Here is a 23,401-nt window from a genome sequence, read left to right on the forward strand (position 1 = left end):
TACATCCAAGGACTGATCGGATTTTCGTCATTTTTCATAGGTCTGTCTGCAAAATAGTCGACAAGCTGAGAAAGTTTGGCTATATCCCGTGCTTGTGAATGTATCACGAGCCAGCCATCGCAGACATCTTCAGGTCGAAGAAATGCCAGACAGTACACATGCGAATTTGCCGCTTTACTTCTTTGTTTTCTCTGTATTCGCTAGTAAGTCCCAAGTCTTGCACTTTCCTGCAGAGAGATTTCTTCATATGGAAACGACAGCCATGCACTTGAACCGACGGCACCACAACGTTTAGCGCAGAAATCGCAGCTGATTCGAAATCAACGGTGACATCATTAGGTTTCCATTATGGTACATTATCCACAATATTGCGGAAAAAACCGATATAAGTTTCTTTTCTTTTGTTTGGTAAGAATGAAAACGCCACCGGATAGATGTTTGTTCCGTACGTTTAACTTCCGAAGTCTGAATGTATAGCATATATTTGCTTGCTACAGCGTTTGAAGGTCCCATCTATAAAAAATGTCTTGTTTAGTCTTTAAAGCCTCTCTTCCTGCTTTTTCGCTAAAACTATGATCTTATCTCCAAAGTTATTATCACTTAGGAGAAATCTGCTGCTATCATTCATGGTTAGTAACTCTGCTTGAAGATCTACTTCTTGTCGTGTTTCTGGCTCTTTCTGATTGCGTGTGGTTTGGCCCAGGCATGTGCAGGATTCTCTTCATTGCTTGCTGTTCTGTCATTTCGGTATCAAAATCATACCCTCGATTGGTTAAGTCGCCTAACTCTTCGGTACATATTTTAGAAATCGAAATCTCTTTCTCTCGTAATCTCTTCTTCACCTGATTCAATATCTTTTTTAGTTCTAAGCGAGCGTCATCCGGTGCCCCACATTGATGCTCGTTTGAACTAAGCATGATACAGTCTTTGGTCTTAAGCATTCCTCGGAAGTATGTTGTTCTATGTTTCGAACAGCGCCGTATCACAGTCCCATCTGCTTTGGTTCTATTTACAATGTACGATTAACTATCATAGTGGGTACATGGCTTACCGTAGGTGGTTGTTGGCACTTGCATATAGAACTTGTAAGCACACAGAGACACAAGGCAAAGGGGCCGAACACTCCGAAAATTAGACTCACACTGCCAGTGGCTAGCCAAGCGATCAGTCAATTGAGTTGACGAGGACTTTCCGAGTGCAGATAGGCCGTGCCGCACAGGGATCGTTTCCGGTGGATGACAACTCTTGAGGGCGCAGGTAGGCTCTGCCCTTGAGCAGGTAGCTCCCAGCAAAACTGGGTGCGAATCTCACAGATTTATGGCTGGATGCGATTTTCACTTCGTGCGATTTTCACATATCCGGGCCCGTTACGCGAAAATCTGCCAGGAACCCGATAATCAGATGCCCATATTAAACAATACGTTGGGCGTCGTGCAGTACCTGCCCTGAGCGATCACCTCACTCCATTCCCTTGCTGTCTCGTCTGAAAGGCGGGCCGCATTTCCCAGAGGGCTCAGACCAAACATGAAGTCACTGGCCAGGGTGTCTATGGCAGTCTGGCTCATCACGCATCCACCTAAACTACAGACAATTTTACATGCAAAGCAGCACGAGGAAAGCAGCACGAGGGAAATAGACTGCTAAATGCTGGCAATCACTGACATTAACTGCTTTAATAATGAATGCGAACAGAACAGAGACAGTAACGACTTTAGATCAGAAATGAATAACACATGTAATCTGGCAGTCAGATAATGAACTGACGTTTATCATTCTGTACTAGTAATCAGTGTCCAAAAACATTCAAAAATATTCTTAGATTCGACCACTGGATTGGAAAAAGAGCTGCCCAAATAGTCACTTTACATTCTGGAACTAGTTTCCAGTATCTTCTCCATAAGTCGAACAGGATAAAAGTGTAGAATTAACTAGTAGAATTACACACACGAGAACTCCACACTTCATACCACATTGCAGCAAATGGACTTTATTATCTACTAACAATCAGTGGAAAATCTGCCTCTACATCTGCATCAATATACTGCAAGCCACCTGTCGGTGTGTGGCGGAAGATGCTTTTCATACCACTAACTGATCCCTTCTTCCCTGTTCCATCCGTGAAAGGCGTACCCGTATGTGAAAAATTATTGTCGATAATCCTGTGTATTAGCACTAATTACTCGATTTTTTTTCATCGTGGTCATTTCGCGAGATGTGTATGGGAGGAAGTTATATGTTATCCAATTTTTTTCAGAAAGTACTCTCTCGAAATTTCAGTACCAAACCTCTTCGTGAAGCGCAATAGCTCCCTCACAGTGTCTGCCACTGGATTAGTTGAGCGTCTCGGTAACGCTCTCGCGCCAACTGAATAATCATGTAACGAAAAGTGCCGCTGTTGTTGGACACTCTCTATCTTTTGTATCAGTCATACCCTGCAAAGGTCCCAGGTGTTTGAACAATACTCAAGAATCGGTCGAACAATCGCCTTGTACGCCGCTTCTTTCGTGGATGAGTTAAATTCCATTAAGATTCTTCCGATGAACGTGTCTGGCGTCTACTATTTGTTTTAAGTGGTCATTCCACTTAAGGTCACCCTGGATAGTTACCTATAGGTATATTAGGACAGATACTATTTCCAGAAAATTTTCATTAACAGTGTAGTTGTAGAGTAGTGAATTTCTGTTCCTGTGTATGCTCAAAATGTTACATTTATTTACGTCCAGTGTCAACTACCATTGTATGCACTATTCATCAGTTCTATGCAGGTCATTCTGCGCATTGATACTGTCTTCTGGCGTTGCTACTTTCTTATAGAGAAGCGCATTATCTGTGGGCACTCTTAAAGAGCTTTCGACGCTTTCTGCTAGGTCATTTATATAAATGCTCAAAATGTTCAATTATTTACGTCCAGTGTCAACTACCATTGTATGCACTATTCATCAGTTCTATGCAGGTCATTCTGCACATTGATACTGTCTTCTGGCGTTGCTACTTTCTTATAGAGAAGCGCATTATCTGTGGGCATTCTTAAAGAGCTTTCGACGCTTTCTGCTAGGTCATTTATATAAATTGCAAACAGTATCGGTCCTAACACACTTCATTAGTGTACTCTGGAAATTATTTTTACATCTGCAAATTTTGTTATATTAAGAGTGACATGTTGAGATCTATCTACATGGAAGTCCTGAATCCAGTCGCAAATCCGGTCCGATGCTCGGTGAGCTTATATTTCTTCACTAAATGGTAGTGCGGGGCCGTGTCAAATGTCTTTCTGAAGTAGTCGTCTACAGCGGTATGGATGTCGTAGAGGAAGAGCGAGCTGACTTTCTCAAGATCTCCGTTTGTGGAATGAATGCTGATTTTCATAGAGGAGTTTTTCTGTCTCCATAAAACGTCATAATCCTTGAGTGTGAAAGATGTCCCATAATTCTACAACTTACTGGAATTACAGCATCCGGTAACTTACTCGTTTTAAGTAGTTTTTATTATTTTTTCGATGCCTGGGGTGCTAATATCGGTATCTCTCTTCTGTGAGTCGGTTGAGTCGGTGCAATGCCCAAATGTTGACATGGTATAAATACGTTTTAAATGCAGAATTTAATATTTTGGTTTTCTTTCCGCTGTCTTAATTTGAGACATATGACAGACCCAGGAGACTGAATGGAAAGTTTGGACCCAATCATTGACTTTACTTAGGACTGACTTCCTAGGATTTTTTGTAGCGTTTTCGCCAGGACCCAACTGAAAATTGTTGTAAGCCTCACGCTTGGTCCTTCTTGCTGCTGCACGAGTTACCATTTACTGTTCTCTATCAGTTTCCCAGCATTCTCTTTTGCAGCGACAGTATAGTAGCCTCTGCTTTCGCATAGTTTCCCGAATGGTATCATAAAACCAGGGTGAGTGTTTGCCGTCTTTTATTACTTTACCCGGAACGCATTTATCTAGAGCGCGGTTTATAACGTTGTTCAGCTTCAACCACAATTGTTCTATGTTTATCGTATCTGAAAGTTCTCATATTGTCCTTTAAATAAGTTGATATAAGTTTGACCAAACACAAATACTTACTGATAATCTCTTTTGCCTTGTTTCCGTAACATCGTCATGATTGCTATTCCCTCTCTCACTGGCGAACCTCTCAAATATATCGCATCTCTTTGTAAGCGGCGGGGTTTAAAATATTTCTTTCGCCTGTAGTCCGTCAGAATAGTTGTTGGCAGTCAGTGTTTTCCCTAGTGACACAGAGACTGTTTGTCCTTTAACGCCGATAAGAGCAGTTTTCCCAGTTGATACTGGACACGTTAAAGTCATCACTTCCTGTAGGTCATCACTTTCTATATCGGTAAGCTCGGGTTATTTTCTTGCTGTCGTGTGTAATCATTTTTGAGTCGTTAGGGATCGCTATCTAACTGCTTTAGAATGAAAACATTATAGAATTACTTACCCACAAACAAACTGTTATAGGCATGCGTATTCAAATACAGAGATATGTATACAGGCAGAATACGGCGCTGCGATCTTCAACGCCTGTGTAAGACAACATGTGTCTGGCGCTGTTGGTAGATCGATTACTGTTGCTACAATGGCAGGTTATCAAGATTTACGTGAGTATGAACGTGGTGTTATAGTTGCCGCACGAGCAATGGGACGCATCATCTCCGAGGTAGCGATGAAGTGGGGATTTTTCCGTATGACCATTTCACGAGTGTACCAGGAATACCAGGAATCCGGTAAAAACTCTAATCTCCGACATCGACGCAGCCGGAAAAAGATCCTGCAAGAACAGGACCAACGGCAACTGAAGAGAATCGTTCAATGTGACAGAAGCGCAACCCTCCGCAAATTGCTGCAGATTTCAATTCTGGGCCATCAGCAAGTGTCAGCGTGCAAACTATTCAACAAAACATCATCGATATGGGCTTTTGGAGCCGAAGGTCCACTCGTGTACCTTGATGACTGCACAATAGAAAGTTTTACGCCTCGCCTGCGCCGTCAACATCGACGTTGGACTGTTGATGATTGGAAACATGTTGCCTGGTCAGACGAGTCTCATTTCGAGCAGCCGTTCGCTTATAACGGCTTATCCAGACACGACCATCAACCTGGTTTAACTAGTTCCATGATCCACGGTCCAATCTCGATGATTCCGTGCCCACTGCACACTGCAGTCGTAGTTGACAAGGCCGTCGGATCACCTCGGGAACAGACAATTGGGAACACACAGTTGTTGTAGAATATGCGCCACGTGGTGTGCTCCGAAACACTTGTGCCTGCTCCTGCATTGCACTCTCTCGCCATATCTATGACATGTTGCCACCTGTCGTGCTTCATAGTGTGGAAAGCCTGCAACCTCCACGTTCTGTAATGAGGTGTGGACGTGCAATAGTCGGTCGCGTACTCGTTGTTTCATCATCCTTCGCCGGCCGGTGTGGCTGAGCGGTTTCTAGGCGCTTCAGTCTGGAAACGCGCGACGACTACGGTCTCAGGTTCGAATCCTGCCTCGGGCATGGATGTGTGTGCTGTCCTTAGGTTAGTTAGGTTTAAGTAGTTCTTAGTTCTAGGGGACTGATGACCTCAGATGTTAAGTCCCATAGTGCTCAGAGCCATTTGAACCATTGGAACCATCATCCTTCAACAACTTCCCGTAGACGCTCACTACAGCAACTCCGAACAGCAAACCAGCCTCGCCGTTTCCGAGATGGTTTTCTGCAGGCACTCGGCCGTAGCAATCTGTTCTTAATCGAAGTCACTTATGCCAGTGGATTTCCCCATTTCCGGCCCGTACGATTATTCCTCATTCATCCATGGTCCGCTTATATACTTCCCTTACCGCTTCACGTGCCTGCAAAGCTTCAAGTTGACATTCAGTTCGAGGTGAGTCATAATGTTTGGGCTATTCAGTACAAAATCACTGAAAAGAAACCTTTAAAGAGTCGTGTAAACAGTCACGATATGGCATATTTGTCACTGAAAAACTGTAGTGTAAATTCAGTTTTCATATCGTAGTGAGAGGTCGCAGTTACGTGTATGGCGGTTGCAAACATGTGAACAGCTAATGTATACATCACGGGCCAGGCTACAGAACAGTCTGTCACCACAAGCAAAATTTCGTTATTACCCACAACCAAGATGACACCCTCCAACATATGCTAGACGTTGCTACGCTACACGTTAATCGTCACCACAACAAAGATTCCTTATTTCAGACGAAATGAAAAACTGTTCGACCCATACAAGTAAATTTATGCGTTGGGGTGCAGATAACTGTGGTAGCGTAAAGTGATGGGGGTTGTGTGCGCTTAAGTCCTTACCAACAGTTAAACATATTTATCAATCAATTTCAACATGTAAGGTGTCAGGCAAATCCAACACGTCCATGAAAACCCTGACATGATAAGCAAATCCAGTAGTATGTCACATAGCTCCGAATAAATCGTGACATTAAATTAACCAAAGTAATACGAGTAACGAGTGAGCAAATGGAATACCACAGACTAACACAAGGATGCCTAAATGCATGTCATACCCTCCCACCGTGAGACAGACGCAGTTCCGAGGGGAGAAACGAGAACAGAAGCCGAGAGCAGAACCGTGCTAAGCTGGAAGGCCCTACGATAAGGGACGGACACCCACGTCGCCAGCTAATCGCTAGGACCACACCCCAGCCGCAAGTTTTAGCGTGAGACTTTTTCGCGTCTCTGTTACGTCAGGACCACCCCCCAGCCCATGTTAAAAGCTAGAGCCCTCCAGAAGAACAGTATATATCTTACGATAACACAAAAAGGGCCACCCCAACCGCAAATTTTAGCGTGAGACTTTTTCGTGTCTCTGTTACGTCAGGACCACCCCCCAGCCCATATTAAAAGATAGAGCCCTCCAGAAGAACGCAAAAAGGACCACACCAGCTGCAAGTTTTAGCGTGAGACTTTTTCGCGTCTCTGTTACGTTGCAAACTTTAAAAACATTGCCCCACCACGAAAAGTATAACGTTTCTCCTTGGATAGACAGAATTTTTGTAGGCAGAGGTTAAGGTTAACATTGAGACCCTGATTGGTCAGATGAAAACACAGCCAGATAGTTTTTTTTAAACCAACTTCGGTAAATTGTAGCAAGGAGAAGTTAGGAGAGAGTTGCTTCCGAGACGGCGAGGTGAGCGGAGCTGTGCTGTCCGCCGCCCCCTGACGAACACCGACAAGGTAATGAACGCACGCGATGCAGCATAACAGCGCATAAAGCTTCACTCAGAACTGTAGAAGTCTCATCTGTTACACCCCCTTTTTGTGTAATACTAGTGTCGATCGTCAATTAAAGCTCATGGTGTTCACATTTGCCACTTGAAGTAAAAATCTGAAACGCGATGATTCTTCTGTTACATAGTTATTGAGAAGCCACATCAGCCACTGTAATTTACGACAAGTTAGATAAGTAATTAAAGATAATTGAGGGTCACTGTAGACCATTTTGATAGTTTTCTCTTTTGTGAAACTTAATTTAAACCTAGATTATAGATGTGATATGGCATAGGTCATCCTTCGATCCATTGTAGAACTTGGAAACCCATCAGGGAATATTCGTTCACATTTTTGTTTAACGCAGTTGGTTTTTACCATCCTGTATTAAAACATTTCCTTTAATCAATAATGCAATTTATAAACAATGTTTTGTGAGTAGAATAAAATTTCCAATGGTAAACTTAACTGCTTTTTCGACGTTATTTTTACCAGCTAACTAAAAATAGGAAAGCCTTGAACCCCTTCCACTAAATTTAGTTAGTATTAAGATTCTTTTACAGGGAGTGCAGTGGAGCTGACGCTGAAATCATTAAGTATTTGGTTATATCATCGCTAGTCTCACTGAACTCTTCTGAACTCTACATGTCATGTGTGGTCTGACGTCTCCTTGCCAGTAACAGGTCCCAGGTTCAAACTAGTCAATTCCCTAAAAAACACGCTCAGAGCGTCGTTGCGCGAAAGTGGTAGGGAGATACGATATAGAACAACAGACACAACCCAGAATGTTAGAAACAATTCAAGGCGGTCACATAAGATAACAGAAGTAAGGTACTCAGTGCACAGTTTACCAAAATGCAAAACTTAGTATCTAATACAGTAGAAAACTCGATAAAATAATCTGTATCCTTGAATTTCAGGCTAACGTTACAATAAACTAAACTAAACTTCGCCCAAACAAGCCATGAAGGCTCAGCGGTACCGTCCGGCTGCCATGTCATCCACAGCCCAGAGGCGTCACTGGATGCTGATATGGAGGGGCATGTGGTCAGCACACTGCTCCCCCAGCCTTATGTCAGTTTGCGAGGTCAATCAAGTAGTTCCTATGTTTGCCTCAAAAAGGACTGAGTGCTCCCCGCTTGCCAGCAGCTCTCGGCAGACCGGATGGTCACCCATCCAAGCGCTAGCCCATCGACAGTGCTTAACTTGTTCCTCTATGAGAAACCTCAGCGCTGTGGACAACGGCGCTCAGATTGATACCATCTTCCTTGATTTCAGTAAGGCATTTGACACCGACACGCACTGTCACGTATTGAGAAAAAAATACGAGCTTACGGAGTAACGGAGAAGACTTGCGATTGGATTCGACACTTTCTTGCAGACAGAACTCAACACGACGCTCTTAATGGTTTCATTATGTTCTGCGGCAAAGCACTATTTTTAAGGATGTAAGAAATGCAGATGTATTAACAATACTATTTTTAGGGATATAAGAAACGCAGAGGTATTAACGAGTGTCAGATGCTTACAGGTTTTTATAGCAGCAGTTGGTGCACAACGTACTGAGTCGTACTTCGACCTCTCGCACATCTGTTAATTGTCACTATTCATGTTAAATGTGTTATGCATTCTGTGTAGCAACATTCTGCATGCTTCGAATTTAATTTACACGGGGACTAAATCAGCTAATTAGACACCCATTCAAATATTTAAAACACGGTGCATAATTTTGGCAATTATTTGGGAAACAAATGATGTTACTGAAAGTGAGACGTAGAAAATCGAAGGCGGTCCGTGTGGAATGTTTGGGTATTGCAGCTGGTAGTGAATTGTTTCCAAAAGGCATGTATTCGGGTTAGGGTCCTAAGTGAGAACGCATTTTTGAATAGTTGCACGAAAATAGAAAAGAGAGTATGCAGTATTACGGTCAACGGGGTGTAGGCATAGAAAATGTTATAAAAAAGAAACATTAGAGGATAGATGTGTAATACCTACTTCAGTTGATACGTTATTAATCAGTATTCCTTCCAATTTACATTTCCCGAAACGAATGAAATGTGGAAATTGGGTTCTGCAAGTGCTGAAGTATTGCCATATACTTTTAGCTACCCGGTATCACTTCACGTGTAGGGAATATTAATGTTGACTAATATTGACGATTACTATTAAGAAAATGATTTTGTGACGGGAATGTCTGTCCCGCATGCATAGATATCTCGGTAGGAGGGTCTCTTGACAAAGTTGCTTAAACAAGCCTATGGAAATCTGACATCTTTGTTCGATGTTGAAGAACGTCTTTAAGAGATAGTTATGCTGTGGATTAATAACAAGGCTAGTCGGGGTTCCGTTTGATAGAATTATTTGAAGACGTATCTATTTGCTGTGATAAACTGTGCCAAAATGAACGTAGGCACTGTTAGCTACCGAGCGAGGTGGCGCAGTGGTTAGCACACTGGACTCACATTCGAGAAAACGACGGTTCAATCCTGCGTCCGGCCATCCCGATTTACGTTTCCTGTCATTTCCCTAAATCGCTTCAGGCACATGCCGGGATGGTTCCTTTGAAAGGGCACGGCCGACTTCGTTCCCCATCCTTCCGTAATCCGATGACATCGATGACATCACAGTTTGGTCTCCTCCCCCCAAATCAACCCAACCCACTGTTAGCTCCCGTTTCAGTGCTATCTATTAAATAACGTATTATTAGTACAAAAGTTATTGCCATCTCTAACCGTGGGTCGCGTTCGTAAATATGATCTCTTCTTATGAGAGAGCCACTAAATTAACCGCATCTGTATGTTCGGATAAGGTGCATTCAGTGCTAATGACTTTCCGCTTTCTCGCAGAGACCGGGCATCAATCATCTATCGCCTTATCGTTTTAGCGTGATCAGAGAAGCATCAAAAAGGACTGAAGACGCCGCTGTATGGCAAGTACTCCTCAGAGGCGCCGAAAAATCTCTTCTTTCAGACAAATCTTTGGTAGAAATGGAAAACTGGTTAACTGTTACAAAAAATGATCACAGGAAAAACAAGGGTTCAAATCTGATCCGTTATACGTGTTTAAGTAACCATTCTGCCACTTGCAGTTGGAAAGTGTGTCCTCGTGATAACCTGAAGCTCGTTAAATTGTTGGCTTTCTTCCGTAATTCTTGCATTTTTCGGCAGTGCGCGCTCTTATTGGTGTACGGATTTCGAAGTCTGAAAGCTATCCGTAGATTTCTTACGAACAGAAGTGCTTCTTAAATAATAAAATTTGAAGATACACTTTTAGAAATTTTCGGTACAATTTTCATACGGCGGGTGAAATAAAAGAATTTAAAGTGAATAACTTAGACGCAATGTATTGACTAACTCTACGAATTGTACTGTGTGTTGAAGATTTAATGTTTTCAATGAGAATATATGTGTGAAAAATTAAATTTCCCTTGATATAAGTAAAACAAACCTAGCTTCACTATTTGGTTCCCACGAATGTGCTGAGTTTGTGCACAGCTGGTGCGAGAAAGAATTCCTGCCAACAGAGATTCCTCTGTCTCTCTTGGGATATCGTAAATTACGCACTTTAAGTGCTCCCGGAGGAGCTAAATCTAGCAGCTGTGGACGCCAAACAGTTGGAAGATCTCAGCCTGTCCATTACCCCGAACATCTGTTGCAGATAATTACAGACAGCATGTGCCAAGTGTGACGGTACACAGTAAGTTTCTCAGTTGTGATGGTTCTCCAGCTGGAGCGTTAGACTTGACTTGGTTTTGCTCTAAGCGCATATGTGAAGCGGACTGCTTATGGGCGTGGCTTCATAAGTCAAACGTTATCTTCCCAGAGGCATGGAAGTTGGTAATAGGAATTTTGTATCATCTGATATATAACATATCATTCATAGCGCTGCAGCTTTAATGTAGTTGACTAGTCATTCGTTCAGCTAATTCTTGTCAAACAGGTCATTTGGTGAATGGAATGGGAGTGGTGGTTGGGGGGGGGGGGGGGGGGGGGAGGTGGGGGATGGGACGACTTCCAGATGATACTGCACTACTTAGGCTTTCCAGTTTAGCTACATTGACTTCAGTAACAAATCTTAACTCATAGCCATAACTGATCCTTAAATTGTGCAAATACATTAATTTTTCAGGAGCGAGCGACGTGGCTGACCGTACGTACTGCCGTCTAGGACATGATGCCTAGTGTTCAGCAACGTTGTGTTACTTAATAAAGTTTTTCATGATTTAATTAACAAAACATTGTACCGTTCACGTTTTCTCATACATAACATGTCGCGTTCCAAGAATTTTTTCTCATTATCAAGGGCAAATGTTTACATCGTACTTTGTCTGATGTTTGCTTGCTTATTGTGGTGTTGCCCTGCAGTCATCATTTTGTGGTTTACATATAATTGGAAAATTGATCAAAATAAATCTTACGATTTTTTCTGAAGAACATTTATAAATGTTAGTTTCCAGGTGTTAAGAGGTCTTCCTTCACTTCCGTTGATTTCCAGAATAGTCCTGATTTGGGAGTTGTTCTATATGCTCCGCAAGCTTCAGTCTTCTTTAGGCAGAGGTTTTGTGCAGGCTGCGTAAACCATTCTGTGCTGGGGTTACATTTCATTAAATTTAATGTACCGGTAGATTAAGGTTAATGTAGCAATCGCATTACGTAAGCAGCCGTCATGTCTACTATTTATAAAGCTATTAGCTCGTTCCACTTCATACCTCATTATAGCAAATATTATTCATCAAGCATGCATATAACTAACCAACTCCGCTGTATTGACAAGGCCTCGTCAAATATGAGGCCACTTTGAAATGATACACTGACTCAGTTGATTACGAGTAGGAACTTGGGATCGTCCGCTAACTGTCTGGTGAACATCTTTTGCAACAGGCGTGCCAAATGGCGTTTATTATTAGAAGGCAAAGTATGTACAGGAATACATGTCCGCCAGAACAGCGGTATCGTTGTGGGCAAGTTCACTAACGGGTACTGACCTAGGCTGTAGGAAGTCAAAGTTTGTTATCCTGGCTGTCGCTACGCACAGTATCTTAAGCATGATTGTATCCAAGACATGACAGTAAAGATTCCTTGTAAAGACTCCATAAGATAACAACTGGCAGCTAGTAGACAGCGGTCTGCGGCGTACCGAGCTGGAGGTGAAAGCTCTGCAGTGTTCGCATTCGCCAATACTCTCTTCGAGATTACTTTGTAGATAGGCCGCAAGAGAGTGGCGTGACCACTTAGCCAGGCGGCTGGATGGTGGAATCATGTAGCTCTGATTGTGGTGCTGTGCTCTGACTGAGATGCCACATGTCTGGACATTCTCCCTCAGTGAACTAAATAGAACAAAATCAGCATCCAGAGCGAGTAAAGTAGTGTGGAGGTAACAATGCGCCAACGCCCTATGCCATTTATGGACTTCCATGGGTCCAGAGTGGAAATGGTTCAGTCACGTTTCGGGTGGGTATCACGTTCGTATGCCGGTATCGGATAACTTGAGGTCCGTGCATTACTACTACAAGATCCTTCAACCTGCACCCCAGCCCTACTGCCAAGATTCCGGTGGTGGTCACGTCTTTCCAGACGATAATGCACGAGCCCACCGTGAGCTTCTTGTGAACACATTCCTTCAGGAAGAAGGAAACAACAGAACGAAATGGCCTATGTTATCTGTTGGACAACCATTAACCTTTGGTCCATTTGAAGCAGGCTGTGTGTCAGTGCAGGAAAGCTCGAAACACACCGGGTAACCTCAAGAGGGCCAGCGTGAGAGAGCGCGATAGTGCTGACCAGCAACGTCCCGACCTTCTTTTGGACAGCAAGCCAGCTTGGATCCAAGCTTGCTACTGCGCATTGATATGAGTAGCACGGTTATGGGTATTACCTAGCAGCGCATTTTAATTTCAGAAATGTGCAGAGATGTGCACTTTAGAACAGACTGACTTTACTTCGTCGTTTCATTTTTTAGTCCCTGAACATTTAAAGTTAAAGATTACACGCGTTAGCAGGTATTTAATGGCGCGGGTCATTTTTTGAGCAATATAACATACGTATAAAAGTCGGTCTGTTGCCTGCAATTCTGTTGTTATTTCCTATACGTAATTTGGTGCGAAAGCTTTTCGCGTCCGTTTCGCTTTTCGTAAAAACTCTTTTCTCTTATTTTGCTTTGTTTTATTATTATTATTTGCGTAACAACGCATATACGAAAAGAGCCGCGAAATACCTTTTATTAATGCCGTGCCATGAATTTCTTTATAATCATTAATTTTCAACAAAACAGAATATATTGGGTTCTTATTGTTCTGTAACTGGCTTTCTATTAAAGGAACATTTTTCGTTACTGTAACTCACTATAAAAGTCAACATATCTTCCCTACTTTATAGTTATTGAAAATGAAAAATTATTTTGTTATGAAATATTTAGGTTACAGTTCGCAAAGATTGTTCATCATCAAAATAATTTTGCAGTGGATTTTTGTTAAGAGTAAAACACCAATAATTACCACGACTAGCACAAGAACGTGACACTATTGTCGGAGAAAAATACGTTTTCACTATAAGGTTTGCCAGACAAGAACTAAACACAGCGAAATTCCTATTATGTTTATCTTTTTTGTACTGTTAGTAATATATTATCAGCAGCCCGCGTCAACCTGCAAAACACATCATAAAATCTGCTGCTCTGCTCTGCAAGTCCGGAAGCTGAAAGAGATGATTTTATTTCACTATTACCTTCCCGCTTCTTTGCGGTATGATCGATTTCTTTTTATGCAGTTTGAATGCGCCGCGGCAGCGGCTCGTTCGTTCGTAGCGCAGCTCTGCACCACGGATAATATTTAAATAACTGAAAATATCTCAAAAGGATGGGATAATATTCCAAGCAAGCTACTACAAATAATAATGCAAGGCTTCATTAAATAACTCTATTCAAAACATTCAAATATGTTAACTAATACACATCTTTTACAATGAGTACGTAATGGCGTACATCTATCGACCTTGACAAAAGAAGACTACTTTAGCATATACTACAGCGTCACAGGCTATCTTACTCGTACAACTCCAACAAGAAGACAGAGAAATTAATGTTCGTTCTGTATTATTTATACTAGTGGTATATTCTTATCTTTGTATGATATTTATCGTCTGTGCGGTTTCAGTACTCGCCGACACAGATATTATCTAAAATAAATAATAATAAAAAATAATACATAATTCCATACAATAACAGAATATGATGCACAATGTTCTCTCTTTACTACAAAATATGTCCTTTGCTAATAGACGTTACAAGCTCCATCTTCAGGATTTCCAAAAGTCGCAGATATTCCGTCATCAGCTGGTGAAGCACTGGCACCTTGCGGCTAATACGTTGTTACGTAAATGAAAAAAATATTGGTGCTATTAAAAACTAATTCCAGCGTTATAAAATAGCTGCATTTTCCGAGAAATTGCTTCATTGGGGCACCAATTATAAACTCCTCTAAGTTGTTTCATTTTCATTGCACATACGACTCGTAGTGGTTGTGCACACTCAACAGCACCATCTGATGAGTGCTATTTCGAAATTAGAGCTCTTAGGTACACGGAGAGAATGCGACAGAGCCGCGCGCAAGCTTCTTTGACGCAACTGGACCGTCTGTGACTGACTAGACAGCGCGCAACGGACTCCATCTATCACCTTGTTCTCTCTCGTCCATTATGAACAGTAAAAGCCCCCAAAACATGGTGCATCAAGAAGGTGGGCAAACGACATCTGGAGAGTAGCCGGTAAGAATGCAAACGCCACCGGATAGATGTTTGATCCGTACTTTTAACTTCCGAAGTCTGCATGAATAGTATATATTTGTGAAAATTGCTTGCTACAGCATTTTAAAGTCCCATCCATAAAAAAGTCCTGTCTTTAGAGCCTATCTTTCTCCTTTTCCGCTGAAACTATGATCCTATCTCCAAAGCTGTCATCACTTAAGAGAAAACTGCTGCTGTCATTCGTGGTTAGTAACTCTGCCTGAAGAGCAACTTCTTGTCATGTTTCTGGCTCTTTCTGACATCCATGTGATTTGGCCCTGGCATGTGCAGGATTCTCTTCATTGCTTGCTGTTCTGGCATTACGGTAACAAAATCATACTCTTCGGTGTATATTTTAGAAATCGAAGTCTCTTCCTCTCGTGATATCTTCTTCGCTTGATTCAACGTCTTTTTTACTTCTAAGCGAGCGTCAACCGGTGCCCCACATTGATGCTCTTTTGAACTAAGCATGATACAGTCTTTGGTCTTAAGCATTCCTAGGCAATACGTTGTATTATGTTTCGAACAGCGCCATATCACAGTCCCATCTACTTTGGTCCTCTTGACGTACGAGTAACCATCATAGTGGGCACATGATTTACCGTGGGTGGTTGTTGACAGTTCCATATTCTTCGTATGAGCACACAGAGAAACAAAGCGAACGAACTGAACACTCCGAAAGTTAGACTCACACTGATAGTGCTGAGACAAGGGGTCAGGCACTTGAGTGGACGAGGACTTCCCGATTGTAGGTAGACCGTTCCGCACAGGGCTCGTTTCTGGTGGATAAAAACTCCCGGGGGCGCAGGTAGGATCTGCCCTTGGGAAGGTAGCTACCAGCAAAACTGGGTGCCAGTTTCACAGATTTCTGGCTGGGTGCGATTTCCACTGGGTGTGATTTTCACATATATGGTCAGCGCACCGCACTCCCAGCTGTTGTCAGTCTTCGTGACTGGTGTTGCTACTTCTCAGTCAAGTAACTCCTCAGCCGGCCTCACAAGGGTTGAGTGCACCCTGCTTGTCAACAGCACTCGGCAGACCCGGACAGCGGCCCATTCAAGTGCTAGTCAAGCCAAACTGTGCTTAACTTCGGTGATATGATGGAAACCGTCATTACCACTGCAGCAAGGCCGTTGGCAAGAAACCAAAGAAGAATGAAATTTTCTCAGCTTTTTGATAATTTTCTTAGTTTTCTGCTGAGTCTTTTAGTTTCCTTGCAAATTATAGTTTCTTCATGCAAATGTTAACTTACGTTAAATGCTCTTTAAAAATGGCAAACAAATGAAAACAGATTTACATATAAATACCTTAGCCTAATTTACTATGCCGCCTCTACTTTTATCGATTTATTTTTGTTTTGTGAGAAACTCACCTTATATATAGCTCAGAATACTGATCTAATTGAGACTGCTTTTACATGCTCACACTCGTCTTATTTTCCCCTCATGGCTAGCCGCCATGGCAAATAGAAAGACTACTATACTTACTGAATAGACCATTACGTTCCTCTCAAACAGCCAGGTGCCGCCGGATTCTCCCTGACCACGTGCCAAAACCAGTCGTCTTGAGTCCAGCACAGTACGTCCAACACACCACCTTAGTTGTCAAATACAATGCGCACAGTCACGTTTGTCTTTCAAAGTTCCAGCGTACAGCCTTATGTGGCTGTAACCTCGTAACACAGAATACACAAATGGTTACAATAACGAGTAATTAAATTAAGTGACTATCGTGGATGGGTGAATTACAGGACTGTGTTTAAAAAGAGGCTTTGTTAGAATAACATAGGTATAAAAAAGTGTTACTGTAATGCACGATCGTCATTCATCATGTGACCAGACCCTATCTAAAGGATATACCAGAACTCTGGCGACAAACTTTCGGAGATCGTTGAAGGTTACCTTCTGAGTATTTCCGGAGAGCATATGACACGTTGCCCCGTTGCAGCCCGTTAACGAAGGTACGAGCATATGGAACAAGTTCACACATATGTGAGTGGCTCGAAGTCTTCCTAAGAAATAGAACCCAGTATGTTGCCCTCGACGGCCAGAGTTCATCAGAGACAAAGGTATCTTCAGCAGTGTCCCAGGGAAGTGTGATAGCACCGCTGTTGTTCTCTATATACATAAATGATTTGGCGCACAGGGTGAGCAGCAATCTGCGGTTGTTTACTGATGATCCTGTGGTGTACGGTAAGTTGTCGAAGTTGAGTGACTGCAGGAAGATAGAAGATGACTTTGACAACATTTCTAGTCGGTGTAATGAATTGCAGTTAGCACTAAATGTGGAAAAATGGACGTTATTGCGGTTGAGTAGGAGGAACGAACCTGTAATGTTCGGTTACAGTATTACTAGTGTCCTGCTTGACATAGTAACGTTGCAAAGTGATATGAAATGGAATGAGCACCCGAGAAATGTGGCAGGAAAGGCAAATAGTCGATTTCGATATTGTTGTTGTTGTTGTTGTTGACTTCAGTCCTGAGACTGGTTTGATGCAGCTCTCCATGCTACTCTATCCTGTGCAAGCTTCTTCATCTCCCAGTATCTACTGCAGCCTACGTCCTTCTGAATCTGCTTAGTGTATTCATCTCTTGGTCTCCCTCTTCGATTTTTACCCTCCACGCTGCCCTCCAATATTAAATTGGTGATCCCTCGATGTCTCAGAACATGTCCTACCAACCGATCCCTTCTTCTAGTCAAGTTGTGCCACAAACTCCTCTTCTCCCCAATTCTATTCAATACCTCATCATTAGTTATGTGATCTACCCATCTAATCTTCAGTATTCTTCTGTAGCACCACAGTTCTAAAGCTTCTATTCTCTTCTTGTCTAAACTATTTATCGTCCATGTTTCACTTCCATACATGGCTACACTCCATACAAATACTTTCAGAAACGACTTCCTGACACTTAAATCTATACTCGCTGTTAACAAATTTCTCTTCTTCAGAAACGCTTTCCTTTCCATTGCCAGTCTACATTTTATATCCTGTCTACTTCGACCATCATCAGTTATTTTGCTCCCCAAGTAGCAAAACTCCTTTACTACTTTAAGTGTCTCATTTCCTAATCTAATTCCCTCAGCATCACCCGACTTAATTCGACTACGTTCCATTATCCTCGTTTTACTTTTGTTGATGTTCATCTTATACCCTCCTTTAAGACACTGACCATTGCGTTCAACTGCTCTTCCAAGTCCTTTGCTGTCTCTGACAGAATTACAATGTCATCGGCGAACCTCAAAGTTTTTATTTCTTCTCCATGGATTTTAATACCTACTCCGAACTTTTCTTTTGTTTCCATTACTGCTTGCTCAATATACAGATTTAATAGCATCGGGGAGAGGCTACAACCCTATCTCACTCTCTTCCCAAACACTGCTTCCCTTTCATGTCCCTCGACTCTTACAACTGACATCTGCTTTCTGTACAAATTGTAAATAGCCTTTCGCTCCCCGTATTTTACCCCTGCCACCTTCAGAATTTGAAACAGAGTATTCCAGTCAACATTGTCAAAAGCTTTCTCTAAGTCTACAAATGCTAGGTTTGCCTTTCCTTAATCTTTCTTCTAAGATAAGTCGTAGGGTTAGTATTGCCTCACGTGTTACAACAATGGTTCAAATAGCTCTGAGCACTATGGGACTCAACTGCTGTGGTCATAGGTCCCCTAGAACTTAGAACTACTTAAACCTAACTAACCCAAGGGCATCACACACATCCATGCCCGAGGCAGGATTCGAACCTGCGACCGTAGCGGTCGTGCGGTTCCAGACTGAAGCGCCTTTAACCGCGCGGCCACTCCGGCCGGCGTGTTCCAACATTTCTATGGAATCCCAATATACAAAAATCTTCCCGATTTTGATTTATTGAGAAGATTTTAGGAAAGTGTGGTTCACCTATAAAGGCGACCGCATATAGGACGCTGGTGCGACCTGTTCTTGAGTACTGTTCGAGCCTTTGGAATTCGTACCAGGTGGGATTGAAGGAAGACCGCGGAGCAATCCAGAGGCAGGCTGTTTGATTTGTTACCGATAGGATCGAACAACACGGAGATGTGTTTGTGAACTCAAATGGGAGGGAAGGACATGTTCTTTCCGAGAAACGCTATTGAGAAAATTTAAAGAACCGACAGTTAAAGCTGACTGTCGAACGATTGTACTGCCGCCAACATACATTGAGCGTAAGGGCAAGGAAGATAAGATTCGAGAAATACGGAGACATATAGATAGTCGTTATTCGCTCGCTCTATTTGCAAGTGGAATAGAAAAGGAAATGTACACAGTATCCTTCGCCAAGCACCGTACGGTATCTTGCCGAGTATCTATGTAGATGTTGATGTAGATGTGTTTTGGTATAAGAGACCCACGGCTTCTAGTGGTTCATTTTGTTTGGTTTCTTGCCCAATTTAGCATTTATTCTATATTGCATTGAAAACAGTGTACGACGGAGCAAATGGATTTGGAGGAACAGTTGAACGGAATGGACAGTCTTAAAATGAGGATATAAGATGAGCATCAATAAAAGCAAGACAAGCGTAATGGAGTGAAGCGGAATCCGATCACGTGATGCTCAGGGAACTGATTAGAAAATGACACTGAAAGTAGAAGATGACTTTAGGCATTTGGGCAGCAAAATAGCTGATGGTGGTAGAAGTAGAGATACATAATGTAAACTGGCAATGACAATAAAAGCGCCGGCCTCTGTGGCTGAGCAGTTCAAGGCGCTTCAGTCTGGAACCGCGCGACCGCTACGGTCGCAGGTTCGAATCCTACCTCGGGCATGGATGATTGTTATGTCCTTAGGTTAGTTAGGTTTAAGTAGTTCCAAGTTATAGGGGACTGATGACCTCAGATGTTAAGTCCCATAGTGGTCAGAGCCATTTTGAATAAGAAAAGCGTTTATGAAGAACAGAAAATCGTTAACATCGAAAATAAAATTGTTAGGAAGTCATTTCTGAACGGGCATGTGTGGAGTGTGGAATGTAGCTTGGTACGGATGTGCAACGTGAGAAATAAGCATTTCAGAGGAAAAGAGAGCAAAAGCTTTTGAAATGCGGCGCAACAGAAAACAACTGAAGACTGGATCGGTGGATCAAGTAACCAATGACGCAATACTGAATAAAACTGGGAAGAATATAAATTTGTGGTACTAGTTGACTAAAAGAAGTGATCGGTTGATACGACGTATTCTGAAACATCAAGGAGTCATCAATTCGGTATGGGAGGGGCGTATGGCGGAATAAAAATTGTAGAGGGCGATAAAGAGACGAACACAGTAAGCAAGTTCAAATGCATATAAGTCGCAGTAGTTACTCAGAGACGAAGAGGCTTGCACAGGAAAGAGTAGCGTCTAGAGCTGCATCAAACCAGTCTTCAAACTGAAGAGGGCGACAATTACGACGGCAACAAAAACAACATCATCTTAGATGACAGTTCAGATCAACCGAATACACTTTCACACATAATGAGTAACATCTCTCTCTCTCTCTCTCTCTCTCTCTCTCTCTTCCTCCCGCATCCCTCCCCCCCCCCCCCCTCTCTCACTCTCTCTCATATTCTCTGTCTCTCTCGTCTCGGCAAGATACAGAAAATCGTGCAAATTATACCACATATTTGCAAAGTAAAATATTGCACTTCAAATAACTGTTTTTAGCCATTTAATTACAATGAAGTGCCAAAGAAACTGGTATAGAGATGCGTATTTAAATAGAGATATGTAAATACGCAGAATACGGCGCCGCGGTCGGCAACGCCTGTATAAAACAACAAGGGTCTGATGCAGTTGTTAGAACGGTTACTGATGCCACAATGGCAGGTTAGTAAGATTTAAGTGAGTTTGAACGTGATGTTATGGTCGGCGCACAAGCGATGGGACACAGCGTCTCCGGCGTAGCGATCAAGTGGGGATTTTCCAGTACGACCATTTCACGAGTGTACCGTGAATATCAGGAATCCAGTAAAACATCAAATCTCCAACATCACTGCACTCGGAAAAATACCCAGCAAGAACGGAACCAACGACAACTGAAGAGAACCGTTCAATGCAACAGAAGTGCAACCCTTCCGCAAAATATGTTCAAATGTGTGTGAAACCTTATGGGACTTAACTGCTAAGGTCACCAGTCCCTAAGCTTACACGCTACTTAACCTAAATTATCCTCAGGACATACACACACACCCATGCCCAAGGGAGGACTCGAACCTCAGCCGGGACCAGCCGCACAGTCCACGACAGCAATTGCTGCAGATTTCAATGCTGGGCTAACAACAAGTGTCAACGTCCGAACCATTCAACGAAACATCATCGATACGGGCTTTCGGAGCCTAAGGCCCACTCGTGTACCCTTGATAAATGCACGACAAAGCTTTAAGACTCGCCTGGGCCCTTCAACTCCGACATTGGACGACTGGAAACACGTTGCCCGATCGGACGAGTCTCGTTTCAGATTGTATGGATGGAAGTGTATGGATACGGAGACAACCTATATGTCAGCAGGGGACTGCTCAAACTGATGGAGGCTCTGTAATGGTGTGGGGCCTGTGCAGTTGGAGTGATATACGACACCTGATACATCTAGATACGACTCTGACACACAGTAAGCCGGTTCAAATCCATACAAGTCGCAGTAGTTAGAGACGAAGAGGCTTACAGGGGACTGTTAAAACTGATGGAGGCTCTGTAATGGTGTGAAGCCTGTGCAGTCGGAGTGATATGCGACCCCTGATACATCTAGATACGACTCTGACACACAGTAAGTAGGTTAAAATCCATATAAGGCGCAGTAGTGACTCAGAGACGAAGAGGCTTACAGGGGACTGTTCAAACTGATGGAGGCTATTTAATGGTGTGAGGCCTGTGTATTTGGAGTGATATGCGACCCCTGATACATCTAGATACGACTCTGACACACAGTAAGCAGGTTCAAATCCATACAAGTCGCAGTAGTTACTCAGAGACGAAGAGGCTTACAGGGGACTGTTAAAACTGATGGAGGCTATGTAATGGTGTGAAGCCTGTGCAGTTGGAGTGATATGCGACCCCTGATACATCTAGATATCACTCTGACACACAGTAAGCAGGTTCAAATCCATGTAAATCGCAGTAGTTACTCAGAGACGAAGAGGCTTACAGGGGGCTGTTCAAACTGATGGAGGCTCTGTAATGGTGTGAAGCCTGTGCAGTTGGAGTGATATGCGACCCCTGATACATCTAGATATCACTCTGACACACAGTAAGCAGATTCAAATCCATGTAAATCGCAGTAGTTACTCATAGACGAAGAGGCTTACAGGGGGCTGCCCAAACTGATGGAGGCTCTGTAATGGTGTGAGGCCTGTGCAGTTGGAAAGATATGCGACCCCTGATACATCCAGATATCACTCTGACACACAGTAAGCAGGTTCAAATCCATGTAAATAGCAGTAGTTACTCAGAGACGAAGAGGCTTACAGGGGGCTGTTCAAACTGATGGAGGCTCTGTAATGGTGTGAGGCCTGTGTGGTTGGAGTGATATGCGACCCCTGATACATCTAGATACGACTCTGACTCACAGTAAGCAAGTTCACATCCATACAAGTCGCAGTAGATACTCAGAGACGAAGAGGCTTACAGGGGTCTGTTAAAACTGATGGAGGCTCTGTAATGGTGTGAAGCCTGTGCAGTTGGAGTGATATGCGACCCCTGATACATCTAGATATCACTCTGACACACAGTAAGCAGTTTCAAATCCATGTAAATCGCAGTAGTTACTCATAGACGAAGAGGCTACAGAGGGCTGTCCAAACTGATGGAGGCTCTGTAATGGTGTGAGGCCTGTGCAGTTGGAGTGATATGCGACCCCTGATACATCTAGATACGACTCTGACACACAGTAAGCAGGTTCAAATCCATACAAGTCGCAGTAGTTACTCAGAGACAAAGAGGGTCACAGGGAACTGTTCAAAATGATGGAGCCTCTGTAATGGTGTGGGGCCTGTGGAGTTGGAGTGATATGCGAACCCTGATACATCTAGATATCACTCTGACACACAGTAAGCAGGTTCTAACCCATATAAGTCGCAGTAGTTACTCAGAGACGAAGAGGCTTGCAGGGGTCTGTTCAAACTGATGGAAGCTCTGTAATGGTGTGGGGCCTGTGGAGCTGGAGTGATACGCGACCCCTGATACATCTAGATACGACTCTGACACACAGTAGGCAGGTTCATATCCATATAAGTCGCAGTATGGAGCCTCTGTAATGGTGCGGGAGCTGTGCAGTTGGAGTGATACGCGACCCCTGATACAACTAGATACGACTCCGACACACAGTAAGCAAGTTCAAATCCATACAAGTCGCAGTAGATACTCAGAGACGAAGAGGATTACAGGGGACTGTTCAAACTGATGGAGGCTCTGTAACG

This window comes from Schistocerca americana, chromosome 1 (genome assembly GCF_021461395.2).
Source record: "Schistocerca americana isolate TAMUIC-IGC-003095 chromosome 1, iqSchAmer2.1, whole genome shotgun sequence".
NCBI lineage: Eukaryota > Metazoa > Arthropoda > Insecta > Orthoptera > Acrididae > Schistocerca > Schistocerca americana.